Source organism: Lucilia cuprina, chromosome 2 (genome assembly GCF_022045245.1).
Source record: "Lucilia cuprina isolate Lc7/37 chromosome 2, ASM2204524v1, whole genome shotgun sequence".
Classification (NCBI taxonomy): domain Eukaryota; kingdom Metazoa; phylum Arthropoda; class Insecta; order Diptera; family Calliphoridae; genus Lucilia; species Lucilia cuprina.
In genome coordinates, this window is record NC_060950.1 from 13,730,990 (window position 1) to 13,741,431 (window position 10,442).

Genomic DNA, 10,442 nt, shown 5'->3' on the forward strand with positions numbered 1-10,442 from the left:
CTTTTTAAGGAGATTTCTTTGTGAGTAGTTTTCACAAATTCTTATGATTCAAAGTTTTGTAAACTCCTTATTAAAATAGTTTCTCTATTTTCCAGATCAGTTATGATATTACTCCATTAGAATGATCTTGTTGGATGTGTTATGAAGTAATCTTCATTAAGAATTCTATCAAAATCTCGGTATTATTCAGATATGTACTTTCATAGAAAATTTTCTAAAACCGATAAGACAATACTCAATTTCGTACTGATCATATCTCTGCAACTGCGATATGCATTTCATAAGACCTTGTTGCTGATCATGTAATCCAATAATTTAAGCATAGGAATAGTTTTAAAATTATTCTTATGTAATGTGCAGTTGGATTATGTAGTCCTAACTGACGTCATTACAAAGTTAAATGAAATCAAGTCAATATCGTATACCCTATTCTAAAGAAAAAGCAGATCACTCGATCGTTTAAAATAAAAATTTCATTTGAGGCATCAAAAGTGACGAGGAGGAAACTTTTTCACTGTGATGAGTTTTCTCTATTTCTTGATCTACAAATGTGTTACAAATAAATCATGTAATGTAATTCATTCACAATAGGCGATCGAACCAATATCTTAACCAATTCTACAAGTGTCCAATACACAAGCAACACACACTAAGCGATCTATTAACACTAGAAGAGTGCATTACTAATTCTTTGTGAAATGCTCTCGATCTTCACCATGAAAAAATCTTCTTTGTGAGGAGATTTCTTTACAAGAACATAAACACCTAGTCTCTTTAAATCACTGGGTGAACTCTCTATTGTGTATCCAACACGGCTATTGCAATTTAGGTATATGGAATTTTTAGTCCAGTATACATGCACTTTGCCCGAGTGCCCGATCTATCTTGACTCTTGCTATGGTAGTCCCCGACAAAGGAAAACTTTATATGTCGTCCAACCACACTAATGCGATGGTTTCTGCTGTTTTGTCAACAACACCTAGGAAGCATAATTGGTGGTTCGAAACGCGGAATTATAATGAACAGACTTATTGCAATGACCACAAAGAAAAGTCGAGCATGTTTAGAGTAAACTCCAACACACTCAACCAACACTCCAAAAAAATCGCTCCTTCTTGCGGGTTTAGTTTTAGACAACATCCAGTACCTGGATACCGAAGGAACCTCTACCGACAGACTAGCCAGGACATAGTCTTGGGTACAACTGGACAGCCGTAGTACCAAATTGTCTGGTGCTCATGTCAAATCATTCAAGTATTAACCGAGGAGTGAAAAGACATCAAAAGTTTATAATCCCGGCAGACTAGAACTACTGGTAGCATATCCTATACCAAGTACTGGTATCATATCTTCTACTAACCTCTACCAACTGACTAGCCAGAACATAGTCTTACGGACAACTTGCCGCCCGTAGTACCAGATTGTGTAGTGCTATGGTTAGATCTTAGATCAAATTAGAATTAGCCGAGGAGTGAAATGACATCAAAAGTTTATAGTCCCGACAGACTAGAAGTATTGGTAGCATATCTTTATCACGGAATTGAAATACACCAAGATGTGGGTCATACATCAAGGAAACATTCCCCGGGGGAAATAGATAGAAAAAGTTTTAATTCATTCACAATGGACGATCGATCTTATTATCTTAACCTAATCAATGTACAATACACAAGCAACACATATTATAAGATCGCTTACTATCGTTCTATTAATAAAAAACTTGTTCTAAAAAACTTGTTCTCTAAAGATAAAGTTTTAATTCATTCACAATTACCGATCGATCCATTATCTTAACCTTATTTATGTACAATACATAAGCAATGCATATTGAACGATCGCTTACTATCGATCGATTACTAAAAAACAACTTTTTTTTTGATCTAAAGAAAAGTTTTGATTCATTCACAATGAGCGATCAAACCATTATCTTAACCTAATCACACGCAACACATACTAAGCGATTGCTTACTATCGATCGTTTCCTAAAAACTCCTTGTTTATGATCTTAATTCTAACACTAATGTTTCATTGATGGATCTTATAAAATTTGTAGAAAATATCAATAAGTTTTGCTTCATAGAAGTTATGTCAAAAACCTTTATTTTAAAGCTGACTGAATGAACTTTCTTTCTTAAGTCTTAAAGTTGTATTAACGTCCCAAAAAAGGGCAAAAATTCATTTATTTATCAAACTTTACGATATATCGAATCCCAACTTCTGATTTTAGTTAGATTCAGATTCAGTGTAGTTCTGAAATCTTTCTCTTTGTTGTCCTGTGTAATTTGTTTTAAAACTAAAACCGTTTAGTAAATTTTTTCCACTATAAACTAAATCGGTTTATCAAGATCGTTCAAGTACGCATATAGTGTTTGTTATAAAACACAAACTATAAAGTAATTGAAGTGTTTAAATTCATACCTTAAACTCTTTTGCACAAATTAAATAAGCATTTTACCTAAGAACCCTTAAAAACTACTTATCAAAAGGTTTTAAGGACTTCCTCTTAAACCAATAAAAAATCCTGCTCATACCAACATAAACTTTTAAACAAACAAAAAAAATCTTTGAAAAAATTCCCACTACTAAACTCAATTCTTAAAAAACAAAACATTTAATTAATTTGCAAATTGTTTAATTAATAATGAAAAGATGAAAAAACAAACACACACGCACATACTCACACACTCACACATAAATTAACCCCTAACTAACTTTAAAGTTATTGAGGTCTATCATACCAGCCTCTTTGGTTGCCTTTACAAATACATATTCACATTTTAATATTTTTTAAATATAATTGGCAACCGCCGCCATTAATTATTGTACTCATCCATTGGTTGAAATCAATATTGAATTATTCCAATCAAACGTTATTTCCCATTTTCATAAATAAATACAAATTCGATTTTTTTCTTATATTTTTTCTGTTTTGTTTTTGCCGTCACATTTTAAAACGTTATGTACCACAATTTGTTGCAAATGCATATAAATAAACTCAGAGTACTGGTTGCACATGCACATTAAAATATCCACAATATATGTACATACATATGTATGTATGTATGTTTATGAAACGTTTTAATTTTATTGCCAATGTACTCAATAATAAATAGTCCAGACCCGCGATAGCAATGCAATAGTAGTGGTAGCAGTAGTAGTAGTAGTAGTAGCCGTAACAAATGTAAATTAAATTGATAAACCACAAATTAATTGAGAAAGGAGCTCTAATGGAGTGTATTCAATTTATTGTATATTGAGTCAAATTATTTATGCTTTTTTTCTGATATGTTTCGTTTTTTTTTTGTTTGTTTGCATTACTTTATGTTTGTATTGATGCAACATGTGTGGCTAGAAAATTTTTACAATTACATATGTCGACAATCAAAAAGGGGGACATTGATAACGAAAATAGCGAAATTTAATATAAAATTTATCAGATATTAATAATAATTATGTATGTATATGATGATGTATTTGTTAAAATGTGTATATACATAAATAGAAAGGTTTAATAAAATGTTTGCTATTGTTATACTACACAGAAAGAAAATTGTTTACAAAAATGTAATCTATTTTTGTTCAGCTTTAGCAGAAAACGTTAATAAACGTTAAGGATTTTATTACTTGAAACTTTTTCTTAATTTTGATAACTAGTCCACATAGTAGTCAATAGACCAGCTTATCATAATATATCATAATATAGTCTTGCAAATAAATTAGCAAATACTTAGTTTAGCCTATATTACAGTCTACAGGCTAGTATATATTCTAGTCTATAGTTTAAACTAGACAATTTCTGTATTGAAGTCTAGTCTATATTATAGTCTACAATTTGTACAGTCTAGTCTCTTGTTTATAGTCTACTTTATAGTCTAATTTATAGTTTAGTCTAACTTTAAACTAAGTCTAGAGTGCCTTCTCTAATATCTGTATTCTAGTCTACAGTCTAGTCTGTATTCTAGTCTACAGTCTAGTCTACAGTCTAGTCTATAGTCTAGTCTATAGTCGCATCTATAGTCTAGTCTATAGTCTAGTCTATAGTCTAGTCTATAGTCTAGTCTATAGTCTAGTCTATAATCTAGTCTATAGTCTAGTCTATAGTCTAGTCTATAGTCTAGTCTATAGTCTAGTCTATATTCTAGTCTATAGTCTAGTCTATAGTCTAGTCTTAAGTTTAGTTTGAAGTGTATAATCTAGTCTACAGTTTAGTCTATAGTCTAGTCTCTAGTCTAGTCTATAGTCTAGTCTATTGTCTAGTCTTGTCTATAGTCTAGTTTATAGTCTAGTATATAGTCTAGTCTATAGCCTAGTATATAGTCTAGTATATAGTGTAGCCTATAGTCTAGTCTACAGTCTAGTCTATAGTCTAGTCTATAGTCTAGTCTATAGTCTAGTCTATAGTCTAGTCTATAGTCTAGTCTATAGTCTAGTCTATAATCTAGTCTATAGTCTAGTCTATAGTCTAGTCTATAGTCTAGTCTATAGTTTGGTCTATAGTCTAGTCTATAGTCTAGTCTATAGTATAGTCTATAGCCTATTCTTTAGTATAGTCTATAGTCTAGTCTAGTCTATATTCTAGTCTATAGTCTGGTCTATAGTATAGTCTATAGTATAGTGTATAGTATAGTCTATAGTTTAGTCTATAGTCTAGTCTAAGTCTTGACTATAGTCTAGTCTATGTTTTGGGATAAAATAATAAAACCAATACGCCATCAAAACCCAGAATAATGTTAAAGTCTACTAATTACATTTATGAAATAAACATTAACATAAATACGAATGTATATTGCGAGTTAAATGCATTTAATTTTCCATGATCCTATCCATTTATCTAAAATAAAATCCCTATTTACAGAAAGGAATTTATCTGCAAATAAAACTCATATAAATATACATACAAACACATACGAACAAATAAAAATCACTAAACATTATTAATTTACTGAATGTTTTCTAAATACATAATGCTGATGATGATTTTGTTGTTGTAGATGTTATTGTTTTCTAATGGTGATGATGATTATGATGATGAGATATCCTTGGGTAAAATAAGCTTAAACGTGTTGATGAACTTATAAAATCCTAACAAAATGCTATAAACATTAAAAAATGCCAACAAGAAACAGAAACAACAAAATAGAACACAGACATAGAAATGTACTTAATTCTGAAACAAAAATCAGGATTCAACTACACACAGATACCGACATACATACACACACACATACTTATAGATATAGTTTTGCAATAACAAGAATTCATTTCCTAATTGCTCTACAAAAATAATGTAAATGTTAGAAAAATTAAAATGAGAAAGCAAAAAAAAAACCTGTAAAGAAATATTTATTTTGTAGCAAATTGTGGAGAGGTAATACTTGCAGTAGCAGCAGCAGCAGTGTAGGAGTTTAATATGTATAAAGTATAGTATAAGTAATATAAATGATTATGTGTTTGTATATCTAGTTATATACCAAGACCAAAAAAAATTGAAAACAATAACAATAAAGGCTATAATTCCCGATAATAAATTAACTGAATTCACTTGCTGTTACGAATAGTAACATTAAAAAATTCCCAACAAAACAAAACAACAACAATGAAAATACAATAAAACCCCACCCACCTTTTCACAGAATATGTGTAAATGTATAAGTAGATACAGACACTTACCTACATACATTAATATAAATTTAGGGATGTACGTGTTTTATATTAAAGATATTAACAGTGGTTCCACGATGAAAAAAAACTTTAAGGCCATAGATTTAGCTATAGTTTAAACTATAGTAGGGTCTATAAAATATAGTCTAGATTATAGATATTAGTCTAGTCCATAGTCCAGTCTATAGTATAATACATAGCCCAGTTTAAAGTCTATAGTCTATTCCATAATCTAGTCTATAGTCTAGTCTATAATCTAATCTATAGTCTAGTCTCTAGTCTATAATCTAGTCTATAGTCTAGTCTATAGTCTAGTCAGTAATCTAGTCTGTATTCTAGTATATAGTCTAGTCTATAGTACAGTCTATAGTCTAGTCTATAGTCTAGTCTATAGTCTAGTCTATAGTCTAGTCTATAGTCTAGTCTATAGTCTAGTCTATAGTCTAGTCTATAGTCTAGTCTATAGTCTAGTCTATAGTCTAGTCTATAGTCTAGTCTATAGTCTAGTCTATAGTCTAGTCTATAGTCTAGTCTATAGTCTAGTCTATAGTCTAGTCTATAGTCTAGTCTATAGTCTAGTCTATAGTACCGACTGTAGTTTATACTTAGTCCCAGTTATAGTCTGTGATTCAGATTATAGTACATATTCCATACTAAAGCTTATATCTCCAGACTGTAGTCTATTTATAGTCCGAAGTACGATAGTGTCTAGTCCAGATTTCAGTCTATAGTCCAGATTTCAGTCTCTAGTATAGTCCAAATTAAAGAATGTATTCTAATCTACAGTTTAGCATTTATCCTTCTATATAACTTCCACACAGTACATGAATTGTTATTTCTATGAATATTGATGGTATGACTGAACTAGCTGCTGGTGTATATTTCTGGTCTGGCGAGGAGAGGAAAATTAATAAAAATAAATTGAGTTGTCAAAAATGATATTCGAAATAAATTCCTCGGTGAGTAATCGTTTTGAGCGCCAAGCTTTAGCAACAGAAAAAACAAACACAAACACATTTTATATGTATAATAAATAAATATCATGACCACCCAAAAAATAAAAAAAAACAACCAAACATTTTTACAAACACACATAACTACTATGAGAGTAAAATACTCGTAACAAATATTTATGTATGAAATTTCTTTAATACTACTAAATGTAAATGCCTGACGATGAAAATCCAATTTCATTTTTCTTCCCAAAAACCTTTACTATATAACTAGATGCCATCTCATTTCCACTTACAATCATGGGTAGGTGGTTTATGGAACTAACACATACATATGTACATTTAAATAAAAAAAAAATCTTAATATTTTCGTTTTATTTTACGTTTCTCAGGCGGAAGCAAGGGAAAACCCTAAAATAACTGTAATAAAATAAAGTATCAAGCAGTTTTGCCAAACAAACGAACAAACGGCACTGAAGTAGAAGTGGGCAAAAAACAAAAAGAGGGTGGCGGAGAAGGTGATAGCAAGAACCTTAGGGAAACAAAGGCAAGAGAGTGAAACATACATTTACAGTTATAAAAGAGGCCATTGTCGTAAGCTTTAGATACAAACAAACAATCGTACATACATACATATATCCGCATCCTTAGGAGCTGTACAGCTACAAACAACTTCACCTTCAAAAGCAACAACAACTATAATAAAATTGAAGAGGAAGAAAAAAAGAAGAAGATGTTAACGATGAAAGAAGAGCAAAAAAAAGTAGCAAAAATTGAATTTTCCAACGAAACGTGAAGAAAATTCACACAAAATGAGAAAATTGTCTTTTAATGAAGACCCATAACAGAGTTAAAAATACACAATACTAAAGAAAGGAAAGGGGGGGAGGAGAACAAGATAAAGGTGGAGGAATAGGATAAAGCAATAAAACAACTACAACAAAATCTATTAAATTAAATCTATCACTTAATGGAATCAAACAGCAGAGTATGAGTGCGACAGAGAAACAGCAATAAAAAGAGAGGGAGAGAGAAGAAAACATGCACACAAAACCTATTAAAACATGAATAAACAAAACAAAACTGAATTGATTTTGCGCTTTGCCATAAAAATACAGGGAAATTTCTCTCAATTAAATAAAGATTTACTCTAAAACTGGGCGGTCTTTTGGATTTAACCCCTCGTTTATGCCAACATAATAAAAAGAAAACCCTCATAGACGCCATTTGTATGAGAAGTCTAGGAAAAAAGTGGTGGTGAGAGCAGTGAATGGATGGATGTTTGGATTTTTATCACTTGAAATTTTTGTGTGATATTTGTTGATGCAAAATAAACCGTTAGATCATTCGCTATTTAGCATTACAACTCAACGGTCGTGTGTAATTCTTGTGAAATTAATTTATACAAAAAACAACAACAACAACAAAATAACAAAAATTTCAACAAAATTAAAGCATTTTAACGGTAATAAATCCTGTTAAAAATAAAACGTCAAATCAAGTGACAGCTTAAAGCAAAAATTATTTAAAAAAAAACAGCAAAATAAACAAAACAAAAATAATTGTAAATTAATTAAAACCTTAATTAGTGTAATTAAATAAAAACTTCAAACAAGAAAATTATAAAAGTGTTGTTTAAAAAAAAACATAAAATTTATTTAAAAATAAAAAAAATCTATTCTAAACCACACACTTTTACACCTGTTTCCTTTTTTACACACATGCAGCAGCAACAACATTTTTAAGGATAATTAACTTCGAAAATTGTGTTTAAAGTTTTGTTCAAATTTCTTTGACGTTTATTTTTATACGGTAATTTAAACTTTCTAAAGTTTAATTTGGTTTTGTTTTCGCATAGTTTAAGGAGTTTTTCCATTACACAAATACAATCACCTTAAGCTCAGTTAAGTGTGTGTTTAGTTGTTAAATAAAAAAAAAATAATCAAAACTTTCTTTCATTCTTAACGCACGTGAGGCAGAGTTTCTTTACGAAACTCGCCCAAACAATTGCTGCCAAAATTTTCACAGACGGTAATAAGGTAAATTAAATTTAAATCTTAGCTTTGTAAGTTTAAATGAAAATTTGTTAAAAAAAAATATTACAAAAAAATATTATTAATACGTAAGACTAACTGTTATAGATTAAACTGCTAATTTTGTCATGCTGACAATTCATGGAAGTCATGAAAAAGTAAGCAAATAAGCGCTTACATGTAGTTTTATTAGCTTAGATATAACAGTGAGCTTTTTTTCAACAACTTACCTTAAAAAACTTCAACTTGCATAAAAACGGATTTCTATAAACCGATACCGTTACAGACAAAGTCATATATTGTAATTCTCATTTAGTTTAGAATGAATAATCTATAAGTAGAAAGAAGAAACTGCTTCTAAATAGATTAAACCAGGAAAGGCAAATGGAATTTTCATATTTTACAAAATAACATTTAAGAATGTACAAAAGTATTTCAAGCCGACTTCTTCAGTCAGTTTGTCAATGTACTGCTAGTCCGTCGACTAGGCAATAGGCTAATCTATACAACAATAGACAGGATATTACTAGACAATAAACCATTTTATAGAGTTTTATACTAGTTCAAAGACTAATTCATACAACAGTCCCTAGAAATGCTTGAAACATCTAGTTCTAGTTAGTAGACAGTTTATTGTCTTCCTATGGAAAAAGTAGTATATTAACCAGACAAAAGACTAGTCTATATATTGGACATTAGATTAGTGTCTAGTCTAGTCTATAGAAAAAATCAATAAGTAGTAGTCCAAAGACTAATTCAGAGTATGGAATAAGAGGATAGAAAATAATACTCAAAAGTACTATATTTGTTAAATGTTGTTTCTTCCAGGTCTTTTTACAATATCGTCTTACAAAAAATGTTACAAAAGTCGATAGTTTTTTTGAAATTTGTGTTAAAGGTACAATTTTTATATTAATATTTCAACAATGAAATATATTTTAAAATTGTACAAAATGAGTCATTGGTCAACCCATGAACTTTTTAAGTTGGAATTGTACCGAAAAAAATAAAATTGTACTATTTTTTATTTTAAAGTCAATCACATTGGACTTTCAGATAACATAAAAGATTTTGTTTCAAATATGTTTAAACTGGAGAGATTTTCAAACCTAATGACATGATATCTGGAAATAATGCGCTGCTCAATACTAGATATTTGGGTTTCGACTTTGTTTTAATTTTGTTGTTTTAAGTTAATCAAAGTGGCCTCCGGTTAGTGGTTAGAGCTGTAGTCTGGTAGACCGAAGGTAGTGGGTTCGAATCCCACCTGAAGCACTGGTTGAGGAGTACACAACAGGCGCGATAGAGGCCTAGGTGCATTTCCACGGATTTGATGTATGTATGTACATCCTCCTTTCAAACTAACAAACTAACTAAGTTAATCAAATGTAGTTCTTTAACAATTCAAACTGACATTTGTTAGTGATAATAATATTTGAAAAAAAAAATTTATAAAAATCTAAACAAATTTAAAATTGATGATATCTGATATATAATATGACAATAAAGGTAGAAAATAAACTGATAACCCTGGTACAACATGTACATATACGTCACAAGTATAATTTGATACTATCGATACAAAGTAAACAAGAAAGTATCTCAAAAAAGGAAAAGAAATTTATCAAATTGTCTTGAATCGATTAACTTCTTTAAAGTTGAAAATCGACCCGTCGAAACGGATTGCGAGATTAGACTATAGACTAGACTATAGACTAGACTATAGACTAGACTATAGACTAGACTATAGACTAGACTATAGACTAGACTATAGACTAGACTATAGACTAGACTA

General features: G+C 30.1%; 1 protein-coding gene across 1 annotated transcript in view; it reads left to right on the forward strand.

Annotated features, from left to right (window-relative positions):
• Nucleotides 1-7,539: 7,539 nt before the first annotated feature.
• LOC111686540 (aristaless homeobox protein) overlaps nucleotides 7,540-10,442 on the forward strand; it is a 21,492-nt gene continuing 18,589 nt past the window's right edge. Inside the window, exon 1 of the mRNA XM_046945166.1 lies at nucleotides 7,540-8,653. The gene's annotated coding sequence lies outside the window, so the exon portion shown is untranslated. The remainder of the gene's footprint in view (nucleotides 8,654-10,442) is intronic.